At 37.9% G+C, this 6,321-nt stretch overlaps 1 pseudogene; it reads left to right on the forward strand.

Moving 5' to 3' along the window:
* The first annotated feature begins 303 nt into the window (after window positions 1–303).
* On the forward strand, window positions 304–1,487 carry LOC109674353 (actin-related protein 3-like; annotated as a pseudogene).
* The last annotated feature ends 4,834 nt before the right edge of the window (window positions 1,488–6,321 follow it).

Genomic DNA, 6,321 nt, shown 5'->3' on the forward strand with positions numbered 1-6,321 from the left:
AGCACCAAACAACCCTCAACCCTTTTTATTTTAAAACAACAAAAGAGTGGGTGCAGGAATTAGGAGGAGAGAAGAGAGGGGAAGGAAGTGTTTGACAGGGCAGGGCCTATCTGTCTCTCCAGTTTGCAGAAGTGATTAGTGCTGACCCAGCAGTCTTCCTTTTTGCTTCTACTTGGTCTTCCCAGCCACCAACCTCCCTAGAAAAAGTGGTGTCCTACCTTTGGATGGTCAGAAAATGCCCATCTTATGCCATCAATTTTTGGCTCCAACCATCAGGGAGCTGATGGCAGCAGTAGCAGCAACATGTAAGGAAGAAGGTGGCTGCAGGCCTCTGTAGTGAATTGTGGCACCAGCTGTGCAAAGCTGGGAGATAATAGAAATACAGAGCCACCAGTTATTATTCCTTCCTGTATTGCTATTAGGAGGCAGCAAAAGTAGGTGTTCCAGCTCAAAGCAGGGTGATAAAAGATGTTGATGACCTGTTAATTGGAGAAGAAGCAATAGAAAACAATGAACTGGCCAATTTTCCCTGATCTGTTCAAGATTGGGATTTTTAAATATTTAAAGACAGAACCTGAACACAGTTATTTTCTTTGCACTGAATTTCAGTGATTACTCCAGAAAACAAGGAATATAATGCTGAAATAATGTTTGAATCCTTTAATGTTCCAGGCTTGTACATTGCTGTGCAGGCTGTTTTGTCATAGCTGCATGCTAGACCTCAAGACAGCTATGTCTTTATTAAACAGTAAAGACAGTGTCACTCAGGTAATTCTTGTGGTTGAGGGAATGCACTGATAGCAGTATTAAACACATTGCAATCACAGGACAAGATATAACAGTTTTTATTTACCAAATGCCAGGAGACAGAAAAGTAGAAATCTTTCCATACCAATCTTGGAAATTGCTAAAGCAGTAAATGAGTCTGTAATTATGTCTGCCCAGATTTAGTAAAGAAAAAAGATACTAACAAGTATGACACACATGGGTAAAAGTGGATAACATAGTGTACTGGAACCAATGTTATTTCAAAGAAAGAATTTTCCATTGATGTTAATTGTGAGAGATTCTTGGGATCCCAAATATTTTTTCATCCAGACTTTACACAACCCACCTTATAAATTATAGATAAAGTAAATCAGGATTGTCCTACTGATGTCAGACTTTATAGAAGACAAGAATATTCTATAAGAATATTCTCTCTATAAGAACATTGGTCTCTTTCTCTGTTCAACAGTGTTCAAGGACTTTGGACTTCATTTTCAAAGAGATTTGAAAAGAGCAGTAGATGAGAAATTATGTTGTGATAGATTGAGAAGCCAAAACTTAATTGACATCTAAGTTATTACACCCCACATGCAGCAATATGCAGTTTAGTTGGAGTACTGATGCCGGCTTCCATACCTTTCTACCAACACATAAAAGGATTATGAAGAAATTGACCTAGTATTTGTTGCCACAACCCAGTGTTTGAAGTAATATCATAAAATTGACTACATGGTGATGGAGTTAGGGAGGTGGAGAAGAGATAATTCTCCTGATTATCCATTTTATCTTTAGATGGCTGGTTTTGGGGTTCTATTTATTTATTTAGACAGTACTGGGGTTTGAACTCAGGTCCTTGTTGCTCACACTTGCTAGGTAGTTATTTTGCAGTGGAAATATAGTTTCCTGTAGGAATCCAACAAGTTCAAAGCAGCCAGGTTGCCATAATGACAATCTGACTGGTTGTCAAGAGAGTTGCTGCTCTGTTGACAGCTCCTTGGTTAAGGCAGCTGGGCATAAGGGAAGAATCTACTAGCTGTCATTCAAGGTGCCAAACAGCTTGCTTCCAGCAATTTTTCTCTTTCACAGGGAAAGTAAACAGGAAAGGATGCTTATAAAAAAACACCTATCATAATTAACATTCCCACCAGTTCTTGACACTGTTTAACCTCTACCCAAATACCCTTAGGAAGCATTGGGTTCCTCTGATATATGTCACAATCATCTTGATTTTGTTGGAGTTCTATTTTCTATTGAATTTATTCATGGAAGCAGACTGAATCTTCATCATGAACAATGGCATTTGGAAAAAGCAAGAATTATGCATCAGCTCTTAAAAACTTGTGCATAAAAATGGTATCTAACATGCACATGTATCTCTCTCTTCAAATCAGAGTGGGGCCACGACACATTTGGATTTCTTGTTCATTCTGTATTAATGGAAAACTGTTTGTACTTATACTGGTCCTAGACAACTTTTTCTAGTTTGTTATAATACAGATGGCCCATTCATATTAGTCTCTATATTGTTTACTTCATTACAGCAAGCTAGGCCTGTGAGCACAAAGCTGGTCAGCATCAAACTCACATTCCTAAATATTAAATTGCTTTAAATATTGCCCCATTTGGAACATTTTTGGCCATTTAGGGTCTGCCTGCATATCATACCCTGCAACTGCTATTCATAAATTAGGGGAAATTCATAGTTGTAAAAGACCACTATTCACTTTTGCTCACTAGAGTTCTCACAGTGGAGTGGCATAGCTTGTCTCTCTGTCGTTCCTGTCTCCCACTTTCCCTCTCAGGATGGTGGTTCCATCCTGAGATCTCTCTTTGAAAGGTCTCCTGCTGTGAGGGAATTCCTCTCACATACAAACCTCTCCATGTGTCATCCATTAAAGCTTGTCCAAGATATTGTTCTTTGTGTTTCTTTTTCTTGATTTTCTCCCACAGTACTCAATACTCAAAAGCATCATAAGGTTCTTAACTTCACCTTGAAATTTAGGTGCTTCTTGCATGCTTAACTACAAGAGGTCTGTCTGGTCTCCTGTCATTCCCTCAATCTTTCTCCCTGTCAGCGGAAGACTACACAAAAGCTTTGGCAAGGAAGGCTACTGACCTTGTTTCTAGCCTTCTCAGGAATCTTAAACTTTCAAACCAGTCTGCCCTTGACTTTTAAGATTTTTTTTTCATACTTATCTCTGATGTTATTACCTTTTCCTTTCATTCTCTGTCAAAAGAATCTATATGATCCTCTCTGTGTAGAGTGTTATGCCACTTTTTGGATTTCAGTTTATCAAGTTACCTTGTTTTCTTAACTTTGGTATAAATGATCCAGATTGTTCCTTTTTAATTTTTTTTAATTTTCATATATTTTATTCATATGTGCATACAATGTTTGGGTCATTTCTCTTCCCTTCCCCCCACCCCCTCCCTTTCCTTCTGCCCCCTCCATCTCCCCTCAACCCCCTGGCTCCCAGGCAGAAACTATTTTGCCCTTATCTCTAATTTTGTTGAAGAGAGAGTATAAGCAATAATAGGAAGGAACAAGGGATTTTGCTGGTTGAGATAAGGATAGCCATACAGGGAGATTCCCTGCATTGCTTTCATATACATATGCATTATATTCTAAGTTGATTCTTCTCAAACTGACCTTTTCTCTAGTTCCTGGTCCCCTTCTCCTGTTGGCCTCTGTCGCTTTAAAGTTTCTGCATTAGTTCCTTTGCACTGAGGACATCAAAAGTTATCATGTTTTTTGGGGTTTCTTACCTATCCTCATACCTCCCTTGTGTGCTCTCGCCTTATCATGTGACCAAAGTCCAATCCCCTTGCTGTATTTGCCCTTGATCTAAAGTCCACATATGAGGGAGAACATATGATTTTTGGTCTTCTGAGCCTGGCTAACCTCACTCAGAATGATGTTCCATCCTTTTACTTGAGAATAATAAGATTTCATTCTTCTTCAGGGATGAGTAAAACTCCATTGTGTGTAAGTACCACATTTTCTTAATCCATTCATCAGTAGTGGGGCATCTTGGCTGTTTCCATAACTTGGATATTGTGAATAGCACTGCAATAAATATGGGTGTGCAGGTACCTTTGGGCCTGAGTTGCTTTCCTTTGGGTTTATCCCCAAGAGTGGGATTGCTGGATCATATGGCAGATCTATGTTTAGATTTTTAAGAAGCCTCCAAATTTTTTTCCAGAGTGGTTGTACTAGTTTGCATTCCCACCAGCAGTGTACAAGGGTTCTTTTTTCCCCACATCCTCGCCAACACCTGTTGTTGGTGGTGTTTCTAATAATGGCTATTCTAACAGGGGTGAGGTGGAATCTTAGCGTGGTTTTAATTTGCATTTCCTTTATGGCTAGAGATTGCAAGCATCTTTTCTTATGTTTTTTGGCCATTTGAATTTCTTCTTTTGAGAAAGTTCTGTTTAGTTCACTCACTTGCCCATTTCTTTATTGGTTTATTAGTTTTAGAGTAGTTTAGTTTTTTGAGTTCCCTGTATATTCTGGTTATCAGTCCTTTGTCTGATGTGTAGCTGGCAAACATTTTCTCCCACTCTGTGGGTGGTCTCTTCAGTTTAGAGACCATTTCTTTTGTTGAGCAGAAGCATTTTAGTTTTATGAAGTCCCATTTGTCTATAGTTTCTCTTAGTTGCTGAGCTGCTGGGGTTCTACTGAGGAAGTCCTTGCCTATACCTATTATTTCCAGGGTATTTCCTACTCTTTCCTGTACCAACTTTAGAGTTTGGGGTCTGATATTAAGGTCCTTGATCCATTTTGAGTTGATACTAGTATAGATTGATAAACATGGTTTTAGTTTCAGGCTGCTAACCAGTTTTCCCAACAGCTTTTGTTGAGGCGGATGTCTTTTCTCCATCATATATTTTTAGTGCCTTTGTCAAAAATAAGGTGGGCAAAGCTGTGTGGATTCATATCTGGGTCCTCTATTCTGTTCCACTGGTATTCAGTTCTAATTTTGTGCCAGACCCATGCTGTTTTTATTTCTATTGTTTGCAATATAGTTTGAAGTTGGGTATTTTGATACTTCCAGCATTGCTCTTTTTGCTGAGTATTGCCTTGGCTATTTGAGGTCTCTTGTGTTTCCAAATGAACTTTAGAGTAGATTTTACAATCTGTGTGATAAAAGTCATTGGGATTTTGATGGGAATTGCATTAAACATACAGATTGCTTTTGGTAATATAGCCATTTTTACTATGTTGATTCTCTGATCCATGAGCATGGGAGATCTTTCCATCTTCTGTAGTCTTCCTCGATCTCTTTCTTCAGGGGTTGTTAGTTTTCCTTGTAGAGGTCACTCATATCCTTTGTTAAGTTTACTCATATGTATTTGATTTTTTTTTTTGAGGCTATTATAAATGGAATTGTTTTCATATATTCTTTCTCGTTATTCATGTGTAGAAAAGCTAATGATTTTTGTATGTTGATCTTGTATCCTGTCACCTTGCTATAGCTGTTGATGGTGTCTAGGAGTTTTTGAGTAGAGTTTTTTGGGTCTCTAAGGTACAGGTCACATCATCTGCAAATAGTGATATTTTGACAGTTTCTTCACCTATTTGTATTCCTTTTATTCCTTCTTCTTGCCTAATTGTTCTGGCTGGGAATTCCAGTACTATGTTGAATAGGAGTGGAGATAGTGGGCATCCTTGTCTCTTACCTGATATTAGAGGGAATGGTTCCAGTTTTTCACCATTGAGTATAATGACAGCTGTAGGTTTGTAATATATAGCTTTTATAATGTTGAGGTACTTTCCTTCTATTCTCAGTTTTCTCAGAGCTTTAATCATGAAATGTTGGATCTTGTCAAAGGCTTTTTCTGCATCTATTGAGATGATCAAGTGGTTTTTGTCTTTGCTTCTGTTAATTTGTTTTATTACATTTATTGATTTTTGTATGTTGAACCACCCTTGCATTCCTGGGATGAAGCCAACTTAGTTGTGGTGAATGATCTTTTTGATGTATTGTTGAATTCGGTTTGCCATTATTTTGTTGAGGATTTTTGCATCAATGTTCATTAAGGAGATTGGCCTATAGTTCTCCTTTTTGGAGATGTCTTTGCCTGGTTTTGGGATAAGTGTAATACTGGCTTCATAAAATAAATTAGGCAGTTTTCCTTCCCTCTCTATTTTGTGGAACAGTTTAAGGAGGGTTAGTATTAGTTCTTCTTTAGAGGTCTGATAGAATTCAGTAGAGAATCCATCACCTGGACTTTTCTTTTTTTGGGAGACTTTATTGCTACTTCAATTTCATTTTGTGTTAAAGATCTATTCAGGTGATTAATGTCCTCTTGGTTCGGATTTGGATGGTCATATGTATCTAGAAATCTGTCCATTTCTTTAAGATTTTCAAATTTATTAGATTATAGGTTCTCAAAGAGGTCTCTGATGATTTCCTGGGTTTCCATGGTGTTTGTTGTTATCTCCCCTTTTACATTTCTGATTTTATAGATTTGGGTTTTTTCTCTCCTCATTTTAGTCAGGTTTGTCAGGGGTCTGTTGATCGTGTTTATTTTTTCAAAGAACCAACTTTT

The sequence above is a fragment of the Castor canadensis genome, chromosome 3, assembly GCF_047511655.1.
Source record: "Castor canadensis chromosome 3, mCasCan1.hap1v2, whole genome shotgun sequence".
Taxonomy (NCBI): Eukaryota; Metazoa; Chordata; class Mammalia; order Rodentia; family Castoridae; genus Castor; species Castor canadensis.